The sequence below is a fragment of the Macrobrachium rosenbergii genome, chromosome 13 (genome assembly GCF_040412425.1).
Source record: "Macrobrachium rosenbergii isolate ZJJX-2024 chromosome 13, ASM4041242v1, whole genome shotgun sequence".
NCBI classification, from domain to species: domain Eukaryota; kingdom Metazoa; phylum Arthropoda; class Malacostraca; order Decapoda; family Palaemonidae; genus Macrobrachium; species Macrobrachium rosenbergii.
Genome location: NC_089753.1, coordinates 23,661,535 through 23,682,816, shown reverse-complemented (window position 1 = coordinate 23,682,816; position 21,282 = coordinate 23,661,535). Strand labels below are relative to the sequence as shown.

At 38.4% G+C, this 21,282-nt stretch overlaps 1 long non-coding RNA gene across 2 annotated transcripts in view; it reads left to right on the top strand.

The window, feature by feature from the left end:
• The first annotated feature begins 6,973 nt into the window (after nt 1-6,973).
• The window catches only part of LOC136845025 (uncharacterized), a 356,972-nt gene continuing 342,663 nt past the window's right edge, over nt 6,974-21,282 (top strand). For both annotated transcript variants that reach the window (XR_010855044.1, XR_010855046.1), the window contains exon 1: nt 6,974-8,185. This is a non-coding gene — a long non-coding RNA (uncharacterized lncRNA). The remainder of the gene's footprint in view (nt 8,186-21,282) is intronic.

Genomic DNA, 21,282 nt, shown 5'->3' with positions numbered 1-21,282 from the left:
AATCTAACCTCATCATCAACCCCCCCCTTCTTCCCCTTCTGGCCTCATCCACCACCTTCCACCCCCACACGCAGAAACCTTCTTCCCTTCATTCATTAGCCTCTCCTCCTGACCCTTCCAACTCCTCCTAATCCCCCCCCTTCTGCGTAACCTTGCAACCTCTCGACCCGGGCCGCAGCCATGACATTTAGGAATCGCTGAGTTGGGTGAGCGCCGGTGAGAGGATTTGAGGATCCTAGAAATTCCTCCTTGGCTTCTCACGCTTTCCAGCGGAGGCGTCTTCCAACTTGGAGGAGGTCTGGTTTTTATCAAGGGGGGAATTTTACCTTACTGCCGGGGTGCTAAGTGAGTCTAAATGATAAAGGAATAACCTCTTTGGATGGCAGTATCAGCTAAATTGATTTCATGATGCGTCTTTTTTAATTCTTCGCATAATTCGTTTCTCTTCGACATTAATGCTTGATAAAATCCGTCAAGGGTTCATATGATGGGTAAGAAAAGAGTATTATTATTATTATTATTATTATTATTATTATTATTATTATTATTATTATTATTATTATTATTATTATTAACAAGTTCGCCCGCTTCAACGGAAAAAAATCTAGGCCTACAAAGTGGTAATGACTATGGAAGTTGTCTGCCCGGTGACTTTCCCACAATTTGGCAATTTTAGTGTGCATATGGCGGCGATCACTCGAAAGCCAGTCCGTGATAAAGGCTACCGTTTTATTTTGAGAAAATATATATCCAAAAATGATTCATTAATGTCATCTTGATGGCCATACCCTTCATCTCTGACTAGGGCGAAATCTACGGTACATCGTTTAGGCTGGGCTCACTTCAGTGAATCATTGAGAGAGAGAGAGAGAGAGAGAGAGAGAGAGAGAGAGAGAGAGAGAGAGAGAGAGAGAGAGAGAGAGAGAGAGTTCTTCATTAGCTATTTATGAGTATTCAGTTTTTTATTTGTGCTTTGTTAGCCGGTGCTCTAACTACAAATGAAACGTTTTTCTTCAAATACCTTTTTCCACACCTTTGGAAATCTAGACTCTCCCATTTACTTGACATTTCCAAACCACTGGGGCTGGTTACTCTCAGCTCAGAGTAATTTTGTTAACTGTTGAGGCAGAGAATTTTGTGGTCCCTTTCTCTCTCTCTTCTATATCTTAGGCCTATAGGCTTACTGTGATCTCTTGAGAAGGCAAAGGAAGTTAGATTCCTGAATTTTCACTTTTTTTAAAAATTAGATCTCTACTCTATTGCCTGGTCGCGTTCGTTTCCATGTTTTTCGAATGTGAACGCAAGTAGTCACGGATCCTGACTTCGTTCGTCATTTGTTACGGATCCCGATGTTCGTTTTTATCTCCCACGATCGCCTTGTTTCCGGGACCCATTTTTAGTGTAAATTACACATTTCTTAATTGCTTTTTTTTTTATACTTGTAGTGTTTGTCTGCACCATTAACAGTTTGTTTCATTTGCTTATTTTGTTATTAGTTCATTTCGAGGAACATCTGCTCTTGAGATCCCCCAGGAAGAGCGTCACAGAGGGAGTTGAAACTCGTTACTGACCTCGTATGGGTATACAAGAGGCCGTGGGTCACAAAGAAATCCTAAACATGCCTGAAAAGCAGTCACTTGAAACCATTCACTTCACAGAACGAGGTCAACTCTTGCCTTTCCTTCCTTTGCGCTTCCAAATCATTCATCCGTTTTCTCTGAAGAGAAGAGGGCGCACTTTGTGAGCGCTTGCTTCTCTTGCAAATAATTTCTTTGGCTACTCATTCCTTTTTTTCTTTTAGAGAGAGAGAGCGAGAGAGGTTGTGGGGGCTTCTTTTCGTCAATGTGATGGTTCTATTCTAGACAATGGATAATGCAGCCCGTTCCTTGACACCAAGTCCACTTAGATCTAACAACAACATTTTGGACGTTGGTTCTTGGCTCCCGCTTCGGAGCCAGATGAAATCTCTAGACTTAAGTTGTTGTGAGTGGTGCCTTGTCTCTTGCAGTATGGATTACCAGGGGATGTAAGAAACGTAGCCTTTTGAATATAATAATTTCGCAAAACTCTGAAACAGGCAGTGCAGTTTGGGTCTTTTTGGTCACATGGAAAGTTTGGTGGAAGATAAAACCGTATTATCAGAGAGGAAAGATTGGATTACCCGATGCATAAATTATTCAGGCCTCAGCCAAGGTCAATAATCTTGCAAAGATAAGGAGAGAGAGAGAGAGAGAGAGAGAGAGAGAGAGAGAGAGAGAGAGAGAGAGGAGAGAGAGAGACTCATACCCACATTCAAGGACTAGAAATCTGAAAACACTTCATGCCAGAAACAGGCCATTATGTGTCTTACGACACGAGAGTAAAACCGTGTGCTGGGCACCTTTCTATCCAGCCTGCCTCGCTGTCTTTAATTCCAGTGACTTCTTCAAACTCCGTTTCCACGAATGACTTTCCTGTTTTTCGTGATGACTGTTTTGCACTTCGTAGGAATTACAGTCGCGTAATGGCGGACGCTGTCTGATTCGGAGGGGAACAAAGGCAAAAAGCGCAGTTTGCGTGGGAATGTTCACTCACCAGAGAGAAATTTGGCTGATGAGTGCTTCCAGGTCTCCGGGTGGTGACGGATGACCTCGCCTAGGCCAGTCTCATTTTTGATGCGGATATTATGATGTATATATTGTTTTATAATGTTTTCGGATACTTTCTCTAGACCTATCTGTGGCTCTTAGCGATCGACTGACCTGCTTTTAATAGGTGAACTATATTTGGCATTATATATATATATATATATATATATATATATATATATATATATATGAAAAGATCCCATATCTAATTTTTAAGGAAACTGAAAAATTATAATCATACTCGAGATTTGAACACGATTCGGCTCGACCTATGTCCTTACTTCTTCCGGGGGTGTTCAAATCTCGTTTGAACCTCCATAAGCAATCGACTGTTCTGGATCAGCTGATGAAATTATACGCATTTACATACGCACTCGCAAACTATTACATGAATATGAGATGACAGGGGAAGGAAAGGTGAGGATGAGGAGGGGGGAGGGAGGGAGGGGAGGAAGAGGAAGAGGTTTTTAAATTAGCCGTTTCAAGAGGGTCTCGGGTCTCGCGCCTATCATCTTCAAGCGTCTTTCGAACGCTGTAATGATTCTCAGACTTAGGTTAAATGTCGGTGATCGTCTCTTCTCTCCTGTTTTCTTTTGATCTACGTTCGTTTTTTTAGATATGGGTGCTTTTTAAGATTTTATACCAGAATGCTAATAATAATTTGTATGTCAGATCGTTTGACTGAATCTCACGCAAGGCTTCGTATATTTGAATGTATGTACGTGCGTGTGGTGATTTCAAAGCAAATGCCAATGTAACAGGCCCTTTGACAGCGACATTTCGTAGCCCAAGCCCGGAGAAAACAAGAAAAAGAGACAGAAAGAAAGGAAGGGGTGTTAAGGGACTCAACCCTTAACTGTAAGTTTGTAGTTTTCTAGATCAAAGGCCACCACTAACTTTCAGTTATACCAGCACAGTTGGCCTGTGCAGGCAAAACTGAACCTACTAGCTACTAACGTTAGTGGGTTCAGTTTTGCCTGCACAGGCCGACTGTGCAGGCATAATTGTGCAGGTATAACTGAACGTTAGTGGCGGCCTTAAGTCAGAAAACACGAATCTTTGATTTTATTCGCAGTCTTGATGAAGTAGCTACTAGACTTACCAGAGATTCAAAAGAAATCAGCAATCGCTAAGCTGCAGAAAAACCAGAACTGGTTAGCCTACGAGTATATCGTACCAAGCTCCTGTCCCTGGTGCACGGTGCATACATGGCGTGGTACTTTTTTTAATTTGACGCTTAGATTAATCTTTCGGTAAGGCTACCTTTTAGAATTCCCTTCACTCGCGCTCCACTAATTACGATTTAGACTATCGCCGGTGGCGTTATCTTTAATGGCTGTCTTGCACAACTTATATTTCAGCTGAAAACTTCAGCCATATCCCGTAGTTCCTGCACCTTTGGAATTAATGCATACTTCTCGTTTTGCAAAGAGTCAGCATCCATATTCTGTTCAGGTTTTGCATGTCACCCCCGTATCAAGGGCTTAGGCCTACGATACATGAAATTTCTATGACCATGTAAATATATTTGTTGCTTATTTGTTCATCCTTATTTATTCCATTTTCTATTTGTTCGTCTATCTATGCTTTATTTGTACATCATTCCTTTGTCATGCCTTCCTCTTTTTCAATTTCCGATCTTGATAACCATAAGTCCCGAAAATGAATCTTATAAAGCATCTTACCTTCGAGGAAACATCGTTTTAAAGAGCCCCTTCGTCTTTGTCCTTAATCTTGAAACCTGGCCGTGAGTGCTGGCTGTTTCCCGGCAAATGTTTTTATCTCGATAGAATCACCCTGATTGCTTGTTTCCTGTTTCGAAAAACAGTTCATTTTTGTTTATTTTTTTTCTGTCACAGCGAGCAATTACTGCTATGACTTCCGTCTGTCGCATAGACTCATAATAAAAGACTTCCTACGGCCAATTACGAACCGGATCTACAATGCTTAAATTATCATTATTAAGCTTTATGATTATTGTCATTATTAGCATGATTTAGAATAAAATCTTAAAGCGCTGATACAAACCACAACGCAAGGAAATTGTATTCTGTCTCAGCAGCAAATGAGATATCCTGCTCTTACTATAGAACGACATCAATGGCGAAACCTCGATGTTCCTTCTTTAATGACAATATTTTCGGTAAAAAAAAAACCTGTTCACCTTCTTGCTCCCTTACTCTGAACGGAACAAAATCCAACCAAAAGCTTTGCCTCGGCTAACCAATATTCTATCAGATGGAACTCTTTATTCTGTGTTGTGTTGCAAATCTCCATTTAAACTCCTTAAAAATATTCTCGATTCTTTGATTTATCAAAGAGGAGTAATGTTTTTTAAGTCGATTAACAACTAAACAATAGAAAATATAGTACTACGATGGACTTTTATATTCCGTGTATATGGCCCTGAGCTGAAATAAAGAACATTATTATTACACACATTTCTTCACCAGTTAAACAACTGACGATCGACAACATTGCATTTTGGCGGGAGAAATACAACCGACGACAGCACAGGTTTTGGGGAGGTTGAGGTTGGTGGAAAAAGAGGGCTGAAGTTGATGTTTGGAACTATCCTGAAGGTCTCCAAGACCACGAAGTCAACCGAAAATTCGTTGTCATTAAAACGACTGACGCAAATTCTCTAGGCTATGTAGGACGCGAGAGTCCTAACTGGGCGTTTCCTGTCGAGGATACCGGACCTCCGAGATATGATGTGAGATTCCTCTTTGGTCGACAAATCAGATCGAATCTAGACTTCTCTTTAAATGTCACGAGATTCTGGTTTTTCTCAGTTCGTCTTTCAGTTTTCTGACGGATTTCTCAACTACCGATCATCCATTTAAAGTTTTTTTTTTTTTTTTTTTTTGGGCATCAGTTTATCTCCATTTGTTTTGTTTATTTCCATCCTTTCGTTATTCTTCAAATATTTTTTCCGGGTTGAGTTCACGAAGATGCGAACATGATGTAAAAGTCTCCGGGAAGGACACACCGATGTTTACACACATTTATATATGACTATTTATCACATCACCGTGATTCATATACAATCAAAGAAAGCAAAACGTCTTTAATATCCAATTAGCTCTACCTGAAATAATATATTTTCATATATGTTACCGAAGGGAATTTTTAGTTGATAATAAGTCCACCGTCCCATCAACTAAAATTTCCCCTTCGGTAACATATATGAAAATATATTATTTCCGAGGTAGAGCGAATTGATATTAAAGGACGTTTGTAGCTTTCGATTACATTTATATATATATATATATATATATATATATATATATATATATATATATATATATATATACTTTTAAATTGGGCAAACTACAATCATGTATGTATAATATATCAATAATTTTCCATACAGGAGCTTTCATCCGTTTCAAAATTCGAGGCCTGCAAGTACATGCATATAGCCTAAGTGTGGATATATTAACCAAAAATGAAAACACATATTTATTAATATCAAAGGCAAATTCAGCGTATCACCCATCACAAAAAAGAAATTGACTGTAGCACTTGTATATTCTCGTTCTCTCTCAGTTCGGATGAAGACGCTCTTGATTTCCTATCACGACCACACCCAACCCCGATCCAGTTCTCGTCGCAATGGGCAGATGACACCGGCCATCGGCAAAAAGTGGTCTGGTTTCTTAAGGAATTGAATAATCCGGTCGGAGCATCTTCCATCGTCCGAGAAGGGAGGTCGTCTGTCTTTCTGCGGATTCCCCGAAAGAAGAAGAAAAAGGTCGTTGTACAGTCGGCTCAGTTCAACGGTCGACAACAATTTTCTGGTTTTCTTTCTCTGACTCCACTAATGTCATGGTACCTGGGTCACCTCTAAAATGCCGAATGAGTTGTCTAACGGTGGATTGTGTCCACATAACCACCATTCTTTAAATCTGAATTATTCCTTAGCCTATAAGTACTAGATCTTTAATTTGCATGTACGCTTGTTCAAGTGGTTTCAAATATATACTATTTTGTCTTCTCGTTTTTAAAAATTGTTTAGTATTTATTAATTTATCATTAATATCTTTCAGCACACGCATTCATGCATATTGTCTCAGCTTTGCTTTTATTCCTTCAGTGATTTACATACGTTGATTTGTTCCACGAAAAATACGTAATTATTTTAAACGTTGGGAAAGCTAAAGTCTAGAGCGCATAATAATAATAATAATAATTAATAATAATAATAATAATAATAATTATATTATTATTATTATTATTATTATTATTATTATACAATAATATTAACATTTAAAAAAAATAATTCTATAAGAGAAAAAGACCAATTATCACTAATTGGCATCGTAATATTCACCAGCCGACACCGTTAGTATCTTAGTAGTCTTCAGACTGTTCGTGTACGTGTTTCCCCCGTGTACTTAATACTTATTCATGTTTTACGACATTTTTAGCTCGTTTTGCAGTCTGCAGGCCTCGTTGGACGCAGCACGCCGGCGAGACACAGAAGTGCAGTATCACAATGGAGAAGGTGCCGCGATTAAATTGCCAAATATAGAAAATCAAGAAACCGCCACAACATGTCTGCTTGGAAGGAAGCTAGGCCTAGGTCTAGCCTTCGTGAATTGTTTCATCTTTAAATTTCCCGTTAACAGATTTCAAAGTTTACTTTAGGGAACGGAAAAAAAATAAACTTCAAGGAAAATATCCCTCAGGGAAAGTATCCTGAAGTCTTCACGTCTGTCAGAATTAGAAGAGAGAGCTTATTTGGGCATTTAGCCTAACTTAGGCCTAGGCGTGTGTCACGAACCTGTGTTCTTTCTCACGAGAAAGCTGCAGCCTTTAAATCCGATAGGTTGTTGAGGGGAGGATGTAAGAGGCCTGATATGGACCTCTGGACTTGATAACCAACACGGACGATTGTGGAGTGCTGTAAGGACGTCGGTGGACACTGAGCTGCGCTGCTTAACCTAGCGTAGTAGGTATTATTATAAGTTGCCAATATACGACGTGAAATTGTAACCAACATTTTTGAAAAGAGCTCTTCATTCTTGTTATTTTGAACCCCAAAAATACTATGCTCAAATGATAAATAAAAAATTAATCAAATTACCACTTACCAGGTGAAACAATACCGGCCCCAACCCTCCATAGCTATGGCAAAATTGTAACCAGTAAACACCTCTAGGTTACGTTAGGTTGATATTTTTAGGTTCCTTTAGGGCCCTATCATTTCCTGGCCATTTTTACATGAAAAACCCAAAATGGTTTTTCATGCAAAAATGGCTGCCTGGAGTCGTATTGGCAACTTATAAAATTTTACCGCCTAGTATGAGTTTGCGTGAAGCAGGTTGAGATTTTGGACTGGGAGTCTCTTTATTCATTAAAAAAAAAAAAAAAAAGCCTGGATCTCTGCTCAGAGAAATAGTTAGACATTTCATACGGTCAAGCATTCGTATTAATAGGCCTACTGCAGTAAAGACGTAGAGAAGGACAATGAAAATTCAGATGGACGTAGCCTAGGGGATTGAGCAAGGCTTATACGTCTTAAAACAGCCAAGAGTCTACCATCGGTAAGGGTAAGTAGATAATATATACCTCTTTTATTTGTTAGACATAATTGACGCACAGACCTAAAGTATTGAAATTTATTACCACTTACAGGTCTAGGAATGAACTAACACAGTCTGCTGTTGTAATTCATGTTCTGCGTCACTTCCATATATACAGCAGTATTGTTTGGGAATTATATGTTATGTACTTTCACCAACCTCAACGTTTATTCGATATTTCGGATCATGTCAAGATTAGCGAACCCACTCACAGCAGGGTTCGCTATACTTTGCAAGAAGATTATTGGGTTCGTTATTCTTTACTTGGGAATAGTCGGGTTCGCTGTTTTAGACGTGAACAGAGCTAGTACTAAACACGGCGAAAGTGTAGATGAAGCACTGTTTCGCTGTGTTTAGTACTACCTCTCATGTGGAACTGGAGTTCGGACCGGAAAGGGTTGGCCATTTTTTGCATGGGGAGCATTGGGCTCGCTGTTTTTGACATGGAGATGGGTTCGCTAATCTTGACATGATCCGATATTTGTTACAAATTCTGGTTAGTGTAAAAAAGAAGGTCGTACGAAGATATCGACAATGAATAGTGTAATTCCTTGACTGAAGAATACGAAAAAAGGTGTATATATATACTGCAGGACAGGTGAGATAATTTGATGAATTTATCGAGCTAACGAAAATTTGACCGTCTTTTTCTTTCTTCTCTGAGCGGCTGGTACTGATCGCGACAACATGCGGAGCTCCGCCTTGTTTAGTACCGGCCACATGAAGAATAACGTAAAAACATAAACTAAAGACGGCAAATGTCTCATTATCTCGGTAAATTTCTGAAATGATCTCACCCCTGTTGTATCATATACAGCCATTTCTCTATATACAGCAACGGTGATAATCTTGACACTTCTTCCCTCCTCCGGTGGCTCTCGTTTCTCTTGGTGACCCATGGCTGCTCGCACCAGACCTCTCTTTACGTTCCCTTGTTGAGTGGTGCATCTCTCCAGTTATTCTCAGGATCCTCCTTTCCCAGTTCTCTTACATCTCTTAACATATTTATTTTTCCATCTCGCCCTCGGTCTCCCAACTGGCCTTCTCCCTTCTACTAACCCTTCCATAAACACTCCAGGTCCAGGCATTCTGCCCGCTTCCATTCTAGCCACGTGTCCTGCCCGACGTATCCACTGCGGTCTTATATAGCCAGTTAGTAGCGGTTGTCTGGTTAAATATCTTATTTCTTCGAATCTTGATGATACAGTTTAATACAATAGAAATAGCAAAACCTGCTCGTACATGGTATTTTTAAAGCACTGCATATCCTGGCATTCAGTAATGTTTATAAAGGGAAGTAACTGAACCACTTTTCTATAACAGTATTATCTCAGTACTCGAGCGCTGCGTTTAGCACTTTCTCTAACTTTCTGCCCAGTTTTGGTGATATTACCAACGTTCCCATTGGCAATATCGGCCTAGTGTTGGTGATATTACCAACGTTCCCACTGCCAATATCGGAGATTTTCATTTTGCGAATATATTTTGCTGTACATCCTCCTCTTTCCGTGATAATGTCTGATGGATCAGTTAAACAAGAACGGGTACATTACGATAAGTTATGTGAGATCGATCAATTGTAGGGTGTTACCGCCTGAGATTGAGTGATATATGAATGTGATTTGGCAGAAAATTTTGAATAGGAAAAATGATCAGAAGATTGTGAAGGCTGTCGAGGATAATCTGATATGCTGATTTTCACTTTTCAGTCTTGCGTTGCTGTCGGAAGATGAGATGTGTTTAAAGAAAGAGGAATATATATATTATATATATATATATATATATATATATATATATTTTGTTATTTATATTTATTATGTGTGTGTGTGTTTCTGCAAAACATGCTCAGGTTGTTTGAGGGAATTTTGCTGATATACTTTGAGGGGAGAGAGACTGTAGATATTGTCTTCAATATGTGCCTCGAACACTGCCAGCTGCGCAAACACTACATTTTACCCGAAAATATACCATTTAAAGAGAGATGACACCACAGTAAAATGGTAATTCACGAAAATTTTCCCCGGGATGATTCGATGGGAAACAAAAGCAAAAACGTGAAAGACAAGGGAATATTTGATTTTAAGAAAAACCCTCTCTGGGCGTCGACACTCATACCACTTGCAGGTTCCGCCCATAACGGCTCATCTCCCGTTTCGGCGGGAAACTCTGTGCTGGAGGGTTAGGATAAATGGGAGGTGCAGCTCTTCAGGTCGAATCAGTGTCATGGGAGGGTCGAAGGTCGTGTGTTTGTGGATTATATATATATATATATATATATATATATATATATATATATATATATATATATATATAATGGAGAGAAAGAGTACATATTTGAGAGAATATCTTATGAATGTCAGCAGAGTTAACAAGGTAAAATTGAACCAGTAGATGATCAAACCAGTTGGGCTAACCTATTTGAGAGCAAAGTCTGAAGTAGAATACTGTGCCCAAGGTTAGCTTACGTTAGCGTGTAAGCTTGTAATTTTTAGACACTTTTGGTCTAGTGGTGAAGTTCACACAGTCACCAAGGATGGGGCGTCGAATTTCAATTCAGGATAGGTTAGATTAAGATGTATCCCTTAAAACAATTCTGGCAAATTTTGAGTCAGATCGTGGGGATACTGCATCCTAGGTTAGGTTAGGTTAGGTAGGGTGGTGTAGGATAGGATAGGCTGGGATGCATCCTTGTAAGAACTGGTGTCACAACATTTCTGTCAGTTCTTTAAAGGTTGGAGAATGATTCCAAAGTCGTGTCAGTTCAGTAATATATTAAGAAAAATACAAACTGCAGAGAGCTTTAGGGAGCATGCACAGCTTCTTGTCAATCAGATTGAGAAAGAAAATTATGAGGTTTCGGAAAGCTTTCTGTATTTGGAAGTTTTTTGTTTTGCTTACTGTGAGATTTATGTACTAATTGTCACGCCTTTGTCATGTTGTCAAGTGGTTCGATTGTCCACGGGTTGAAATGTCTTCGGTTTAGCTGTCAGCTGGTTCGTTTCCCCCATGGTTGAATGGTCTCTGGTTCGGTTGTCCTAGAACCAGTGTATTTGTACCGTAGGGCTGAGGGTTACATTGTTGATGGAGTTCTGATCACTGACACTGCTCCCCCACCCACCCACCTGTCGCCTGCAACAGTTGAATGACAGCCGGGAACATCATTTACTGTTTATTAATGAAAACCTCTATTGTGTATTGGTCTTTATTCGTAATTATACCATTATTGTGCATCAGATTTTTTAAAGTATTCATTACAATGCGGGAGTCTGGGGAAATGTAAGAAGGCAGGCCAATTTAAAGTCTCGAGGAAGAAGGAATATGATGCCCATCGAAATTCGCCGATTGCTTTTGGCACAAAAAAGATCCTCGCAGCCTCCCTTTGGGTGTAGCGGCATGACTTTTATCCCTTCTCTTTGGTCTCTTCCCACCTGGCTATCCAGCTTCTTTAACCTGCTCCGGTTTTCACTTCTCACTGACGAACGAGATTCTTATTGGGAGATCCTATGAGAGCATAGGAATGTGACTCGGTAATCTCATTCAAGTAATTTTTAGGAATAAGAGACCCCGTATTGAAGGATGTATCTTGAAGAGAGAGAGAGAGAGAATTCCACATCACGGTGATGAATCGAATAAAAACTGATGCAGCTGCTGACTAACTCTCGCATTCGTGGTTTACTGAAGTCACTGCCAAGAGGAAATAAGGCCAGGAAGGAGAGAGAGAGAGAGAGAGAGAGAGAGAATTAGGGATGGAGGTTGGGTGTTGGAGCCATTTCAAGTCAGTTTCTGCTTGCATTGTGAGGCGTTTATGAATCACGACTGGGTGCAGTCGACTGCATGACGCCTGGATGAGCGTGCATGCGCTTGGGGGGTGGGGGTTGGACCTCTGCGGGGCAATTACAAGCACAGGTGGTGGATGGCATAGTTTTTGTGGCCCTGAGATCTTCAAAGATAAAATCGTCAATTACAGTATTTTGTTGGCTGTTGGGTAATTTGAGTTTATTGTGCCCTTATGGTTATATTTTTAGTTGTTATGATATCTTCAAGATATAGCCTCTTTCGTGGTTGTTTGTGAGTCGAGATCTTCAAGAAAGTGTGTTGTATAGTTGTTTCTGTATTTGAGGTGTCATTTAATAAAAGCAATAACATTTTGTCTTGGTTTTGTGGAGTTGTAAGGTTCAAAAACAGTATAGTATAATCTCTTGAATGTAAAAGAGAGCTTATTAACATTATATCAGCATTTTACAACTATTATTATTGTTATTATTTAAATGTTAAAACAATTTTTCAAATCGAATGATTTTTTCTATTCATATATGTATGTATATATATATATATATATATATATATATATATATATATATGTATATGTATATATATGTATATATATATATATATATATATATATATATATATATATATATATATATATATATATATATCTACTGCAAAATTTAAAGGCAAAGGAGAAAGGAAATTTCAAGTCAGAGTATCACTCACGCTCGTAGTATTCCAGATACCCTTTCACTCTTGCGACAGGAATGCACTGGGAATGGGGTTTTGGGGTGGGAGGGGGATGAGAGGGGCTTAGGAAGGGGGAGGGAGGGCTGTTGATGAGAGGTGGACCTTTTTCCATCCTGTTGTCCAGTGGTCGTCCTTGGCCCTTCGTTCGAAGAGGTCTCTTTCTGGAGCCGCAAAAAAAAAAAAAAAAAACTAAAACTCGATTTCAAAATGTCAAAGAACCACTTTGCGTTCTTCTTCTTCCTCCTGTCGAGGCCTTCTTCTTCTTCTTCTTCTTCTTCTTCTTCTTCTTCTTCTTCTTCTTCTTCTTCTTCTTCTTCTTCTTCATACCTGGCAGTGCGATCCTCCTGACACGTCTTCCTCCTGTTATCTTAATTGTCATCGTCATTAAAGTTGGTATTATCATCATCATCATTGTCTTTTCAATGCCGTTACTATTGTCTTCTTGTTTCATGTGCTATAGGATGTAATTTTTAATGCTTTTTTGACGTTTTCAATGTTTCATTCAATAAAAAAGGTTTTAGATATATCTATATATTTATTGATTATACATGTATACTACACACCTTACACTATATATATATATGTATATATATATACAGTATATATATATATATATATATATATATATATATATATATATATATATATATATATATATATATATATATATATATATATATATATATATACACATAAATACATACATACATATACTGTATAATTATGTCATTACAACGCCCAGTATATATATACCCTGAACTCTTAACTTCTACATTCCTAATAATTATGGTAACGTTATCCACTGAAAACCTTGAATCCTACTTTGAGAAAAACATGAAGAATCTCTCCCTCCGCGTCAGGATTCGAACCACAGCTGAGGAGGAACAGTTTTTGTTTTGGCGTCAGCCTGTGTTTTGTGTGTGTGTGTGTGTGTGTATGGTTATTAACGGACATTATATTTTCGAGATCTTGTAAGTAATGCGTCCGGAAAAGTTTTTTATGTTTGCTAAGAGTTTTTATTCCTTCAGAGTCTTGGGTTTCAACGTAACCCGTTGCCGCTGTTACCGGACTCCTAAGTTCTGTTGTAATATTCTGAGTAGTGGTTTTTACGATGAGGTTGTTACTAGCCTGTATAAGGTGGATCCATCTTACTGCGGTGTGAGAAGGATTTCATAATAGTGTTTGTCTCACTGAACAAGGCAGAAAGGTCTTAGAATACATTATTTACTATTATGAACGCTAGAAAAACTCCCCCTCCCCCCCACAGACACACTCGTCTCCCGAATGATTCAAGGAACGTTCGTATTATTATTATTATTATTATTGTGGTGAAGAAATCCACAGTGGTATAAAAATAAAGTTAGACAATATATATATATATATATATATATATATATATATATATATATATATATATATATATATATATATATATATATATATATTCTTCTTCGTTTTAACGTGCTTTTTCCCATTATTTATATGGGTAAAGTTAATGATGCCTTCTTTATGAAGGACTTTTGATTTATGTTGGTGATATATATATATATATATATATATATATATATATATATATATATATATATATATATATATATATATATATATATATATATATATAGACACATACATACATTTATACCACTGTGGTTTGTTCACCATTTTAGTGACTCATGCTAATATGAGATTTTTATGGATTATTATTATTATTATTATTATTATTATTATTATTATTATTATTATTATTATTATTATTATTATTATATTGTAGGTGAAGAAATCCACAGTGGTATAAATGTAAATATGTTAGAAATTACATATATATATATATATATATATATATATATATATATATATATATATATATATATATATATATATATATATATATATATATATATATATATATATATAAATATACCACTATGGATTTATTCACCATTTTTGTGACCTCATGCTATTATGAGAGTTTTATGGATTATTATTATTATTATTATTATTATTATTATTATTATTATTATTATTATTATTATTATTATTATTATTTGTTCTAAGTTCTCGGTCTTTTGTTTAAACCATCGCAGTAGGCTCCGCTGACACCGATTTATTCTCATGTTTTCCTTCGGCCGAAGACTCCGTACTTGAAGTCCTTTGCAGCGTACCTTCGGTCCCTAGCTGCAACCTCTTCCATTCGTTTTATCGTACCTCCGGTCATATTCTCTTTCTTCTATCTAACTTTCCACCCTCTCCTAACACTTGTTTCATTGTGCAAGTGCGAGGTTTTACTCCTGTTACACCTTTCAGACCTTTTTATTTTGTTTCCCTTTTAGGGCTGAATGACCTCATAGGTCCCAGCTCTTGGCCTTCAGCCTAAATTTTACATTCCATTTATATCCTATTTAAGTCGGAGGCGTAAGTAAGCGGCACAAATATTCGCAGTCACAAATCCTTGACAAATCTAACATCGAGGTACACACGTCTGTCTTCGTCAGGCTAATCCACTCTATCTTTTCAGTGCGTGGTTTGTACATCTGTCTAATTTAATTTGTAGCTCCATTGGACGAATTTAATTTTCCCTTCATTCAGGGCTCACGAACTGGATTGTAGGTGAAGGTTTGCGTCTTTTTTTTTTCCGCTGTTCAGTCTCTCGGGAAGAATAAGAAAACTGACAAAGAAAAAAGCAGCTCTGAAGACGTCGGCATCAATAAGATTATATTGGTACACATGACTTGTCCTTAATCCGGCCCGTCAGATGGACCCCAGCCATTTAACGGTTACAGATAATCTGTTTGTTCGTCGTAATTGTGCTATGCACTATAGCCTACATGTATGTTTTCCGTTTCTTGTTGAGAGAGAGAGAGAAACATTTTTCGTCATGAGAATGTTCCTCTTCAAGTATGAGAGCAGGACCTTCTCCGCCCGAAATTTCAGTTTCTTTTTGAGAGAGAGAGAGAGAGAGAGAGAGAGAGAGAGAGAGAGAGAGAGAGAGAGAGAGAGAGAGAGAGAGAGAGAGAGAGAGATTTCGTCTTGAGAATGTTCTCTTCAAGTATGAGAGCAGGACCTTTCTCCGCCCGGAAATTTCAGTTTCTTTTGAGAGAGAGAGAGAGAGAGAGAGAGAGAGAGACTTTGTCTGGAGAATGTTCCTCTTCGAGTATGAGAGCAGGACCTTCTCCGCCCGAAATTTCAGTTTCTTTTTGAGAGAGAGAGAGAGAGATTTCGTCTTGAGAATGTTCCTCTTCAAGTATGAGAGCAGGACCTTCTCCGCCCGAAATTTCAGTTTCTTTTTGAGAGAGAGAGAGAGAGAGAGAGAGAGAGAGAGAGAGAGAGAGAGAGAGAGAGAGAGAGAGAGAGAGAGATTTCGTCTTGAGAATGTTCCTCTTCAAGTATGAGAGCAGGACCTTCTCCGCCTGAAATTTCAGTTTCTTTTGAGAGAGAGAGAGACTTTGTCTGGAGAATGTTCCTCTTCGAGTATGAGAGCAGGACCTTCTCCGCCCGAAATTTCAGTTTTTTTTGAGAGAGAGAGAGAGATTTCGTCTTGAGAATGTTCCTCTTCAAGTATGAGAGCAGGACCTTCTCCGCCCGAAATTTCAGTTTCTTTTTGAGAGAGAGAGAGAGAGAGAGAGAGAGAGAGAGAGAGAGATTTCGTTTTGAAAATGTTCCTCTTCGAGTATGAGAGCAGGACCTTCCCCGTCCGAAATTTCTCGGTAACAGATTAACATCGTCCGGAACATCACGATGCATTGGATGTCGGTGGATGTAACGGAACCCTTTTTTGGGAAGACCTTGACAGATAGAACGGTCTTTCCACTCCGTTATTGTCTCTGATGAGAATTATCACAGAGGAAGAGTTATGAATGCTTCTGGTTACTGGAAACTGGAAAAAAACAGGTCACAAGGTAGTTCATGTTCAGCGGTTTTTGGATCTTTATGCTTACGTCAGTCAGTTGTGTCCAAGACAGTCAGTAGTTTCAGTTTCCAAGATTGCAAGGTCGCCGTGCAGATGGCTATGTCTCGGAGTTTGGGTTTGTTGACAGATTGCCACATGAAATCTGTGCGTATTTCACGAGGTTGCAGGAAACTGGAAAGCAATAAGACAGAACTGCTAATGCCGGGCTTCTCCAAGGAGCTGTCGCATGTTCTTGAAGAAAGGTCAGCTTTGTTATCACAAGAGCATAAGTAACAGCGTTTTCTGAGGCAAGCCAGTTACTACGTCCCCTCCCCCACAGACATACGACCCTGAAGCATACTTTTATTTTCATCCATTCATCCAGATGAAACAGAAAACGAAATGGTTGGGCAAAAACACGAATGGGCGACTGATCTGTCTTCATCTTGAAAGGAAGGAAGGAAGGTGATTAATTCAGGCAATACTGGCGAAGAGACAGAATTCCAGAGCCTCCGTAGAAGAACCGAAACATCACTGAATCGTGTCAATTCCAAGAGGATTACCGATTTCCGCCCTTCAGGAAGTGGGACCAAATGACCCGAGATGTAAATAAACGCACAATGCAAAGAGCTCATTTTTGAGGGCCGTTTATGGCTTCGTACAGGTTCCTTACTTGTCCGCATGATTCACCCACTTTGCACGCGCTGCCAGGATGGCCAGAACCAGACCTCTGCTTTTTGATGCCTTTGTACGGCTCGCACTCAAGATATTCTTTCCGTTTTTGGGTCTCTCAAGATTAATCCTATTAAAAAAAAAAAAAAAGTCGTTCTTGTGTGGGAAGAACCCGTTCGCTCGTACGATGGAGTCTCTGTTCTTCTCCTTGAGGTTGTTCTTTCATTTCGTTTGCCTTTGACCTAAGGCACATTTCAAGTCAGTCGTACGAATCCACGTTATCTTTTCAGGCGCGAGCGCGCGCACACACACACACACACACACACACACACACACACACACACACACACACACACACACACACACATCCTGTCTACGTATATGTGTATATTTTGTTCAAGTGCGATTTCTGTTTTGTCGAGACATCTCAGGAATCTTAGAAATGTGTCAAAAGACACAGAACGAAAAATCGTAGGTTAAAGAGATAAGGTTATCTTTGTTCATAGACCGGTATTTTGTGGCCTAGCCAGCTGTAGGGCTTGAGTACGGAAAAGCGCGAGTTACCGGAAGAAAACGGCTTGCAGGGTGATCTATTAGGAAAAGCCTCGGTGCTGTCATACGGCCCGCTTCATCTGATGACAGGAAGTTGCATATACCACAGGGCAGTTATAACACTACGGAGAATGCTTTTGAGTTTATTTCACAGTTATACTTTTTTTGTTCCCTTTTGTAATTTTTTGGGAAAGTGTGTTTTTACAATTACAAATTTCCTACTGATTATTTTTATTATCATTTGGTGAAAAATGTTTAAAGACAAAATAGAATATTATCCAGTCTTAATAGAACCAAATACTTTTTGTAACCATATGCAGGAAAAATTTCTTTTATTTAAAAGGCGTAATACAAAATATTATCCTATGAGAATAGAACCCGAATAATTTTTTTTGTAATTAGTTCGTGGAGATGTTGAAATACATAATATACAATATAATGCCAATTAAGTAATGAAGAATAGATCCCAGCTGAATAGGAACTAAGTATTTTATTATTATTTAACACGCTTTCAGTTTGTGGGAGATGTTCCTGTGAATAAATATATATATATATATGTGTGTGTATGTATGTATGTATGTATGTATGTATATATAGCCTATATATATATGTGTGTGTGTGTGTGTGTAGGGTAAATATTGATAGGCTTGACATAAAATGAAACATACCAATGATGAAGTTAACAGGATTGAAAACAGCATGCAAAGGCCTACATTCACAGACTGAATCTCCTACATGATATCATGCACTCGTGTCGAGTGACAAGTGAGTACAGCTTTATAAAACTAAATAAATAGATAATTGAAATATATATATATATATATATATATATATATATATATATATATATATATATATATATATATATATATATATATATTATTTATAATCCAAATGTCAGGACGTTCATCTCAAAAGGAAAGTCGAGTTCGATTGCCATAAAAAAACCGAAATCTTCAGGAGCGTTCCATGGAATCCCGTTGTGCCTATGTTGTCCTAAGAAGTGAATTAAGTAGCCTACCTGGAAGACAGTCGTACGTGGCGAGCCGCAGCAAGGATTGAGAAGGTCATATGAAAATCCCACAAAAAATACCGAGTCCAGGAAATATCGCTCATTAACGGAGCATTACTAACCTAATGCTTTCTCCTTGCATGTTAATACATTTTTGTCGATTTATTGATTTATTAATTTATTTTTCTTTACAATAAGTGAGATCTCTTCTTTCCGTATTTCCCTTCACCCTTTCTTACTTCGTATTGAGCACCGTATTCTTTGGAAGCTTGAATTTCAAGTCAGTGGCCCCTGTGGTGGGCTTGTTCCGTACGAATAGGTTCCATCTTGTTAATAATAATAATAATAATAATAATAATAATAATAATAATAATAATAATAATAATAATAATAACGGCAGCCTCCGTAGGGTGTGAGTGCCACCAGTGCACCTCAAGTGATGCATTGTAGGCATTACGAAAAGACGTTTACCTAGTTGACTCCATTCCCGCTTCCTTTCTTCAGCGTCGCTGTCCAACCTCTCTAAATTTCGCTTGTTAGTGCAGCTGTGGGGTTTTCTCTCAGTTCTACTTTAGATCCATGTACAGGTTAGTACTTCATCTTTGTATTCTGGATCTCTTTGTCTCTCTGTCCATCCAGTCTAGCTCTCTCTTTTCACTCCTATAGGCATTATTTAAGGTTCTTTGCAGAGTTCCTTCGGCCCCTAGCTGCAATCCTTTTCATTCCTTTTACTATACCTCCATTCATGTTCTTTCTTCCATCTTACTTTCCACCTTCTCCTGATACTTGTTTCATAGTGCATCTGCGAGGTTTTCCCCCTGCTATACCTTTCACACCTTTTTACTGTCAGTTTCCCCTTTAGCTCTGAATGACCTCGTAGGTTCCCAGCGCTTGGCCTTAGGCCTAAATTCCGTATTCTATTCTACTCTCTTTTCACTGTTTTAGCGCTGAATGGCCGAAAGTGCCCCAGCGGTTGGCTTGACAGCCTAAATTTCGTAGACCGCAAGCCACATCCAGCGGCGCAACCTGACAGTGGCCGTGCGTTTCAACTCTCAAGGTGCCGTTTCATCATTTCAGTCGATTTGCATATGTTCGGTTTTCTTGCCCCCCATATTTCACGATACTCGGCCTCCAAGAGCTGGGTATTTGGCAAAGCGTAATGATACGGTTGGCCCAGGAAGTTGCCCAGAATTACATTCCCTGAGGTGAGGTTTCGTATAAAGATTACCGTACCAAGGGTGAAGTTAGCTTGAGTCTTTTTTTTTATTTATTTTTATTTTGGAAGTTATACTGAGATGCCTTTTACATTTGCGGCGTTTTTCGTTTTCGAGTTGGAAGATCTCCTCGATAGCTCCCTCCCAATCTTTTATTAAACAAACCGACAAAAGACAAAGAAATATCAGTGCCCGCTAAGTTGGTACTTAGAGGAAGCATTTTATCACAGATTACTGTACAGAAATTATATCGACAGAGATCAGGAACTAATGTGTAAAAACAATCTTTTCTTGAATAGATTTGCAATTAGATCACTACTAATAATTTGAGTACAATAATCTACTCTAAAGCTGTTCGTACAAGCAGTCCTGATCACTCGAGATATAGCCTATATACACACACATAGGCTATATATATATATATTTATATATGTATGTATGTTTGTATGTATGTATGTATATATACATACTTGAATGAATTTGCGTTTATAGGTAATGAGTGTCAGTCTTGCTGGACAATAAAACGTTTTGAGTTTTTATGCCCCAATACAAGAGCCGAATCTTATACCTTTTCAAATACTGTTTAATGATAGGATAGGTCTTCGTCTTTTTCTTCTTCTTCTTCTTCTTCTTCTTTTAGAGAGAGAGAGAGAGAGAGAGAGAGAGAGAGAGAGAGACCTGCAACCTGTTACATTGAAAAAGTGAATTTTCTTATAGGCCTCAACGAAAATCGTGTCGTGTTCTCCGAAGCATATTTATATTTTCTACACACACACACACACACACACACGCGCGAAAGCTGTGAGCTTGGATCGACAGGTAGCAAGGAATGACGAGATTTTCGGAAAGGTTGTGACGGGGAGTGGTTGTGTATATTTTTTCAGGAAAAAACAAGGAAAAGTGATAAGCGTTATTGCTGATCTGAAACCCAGGAACCCAGTGGAGATCAGTCAGTCTGCATATGCACAGAAGTTTGCAAGGATAAAGAAAAAAGGAAAGTTTCTGCAAAATTGTAACTAAGTTTAGTTGTAAATTGCAGTGATATAATTCAGAAGATAAATATAATAATTGTTGTTTGTGTTGGTAGGATTTTAAACGTGTTCCAAACTTTTAATCTTCTCTGTTATTGCTTATTATGGTCACAGATATTTATACGTTCGGGAACGGAAACAACAACTGCAAGCAGTGACCCCCGATTCATTGTATT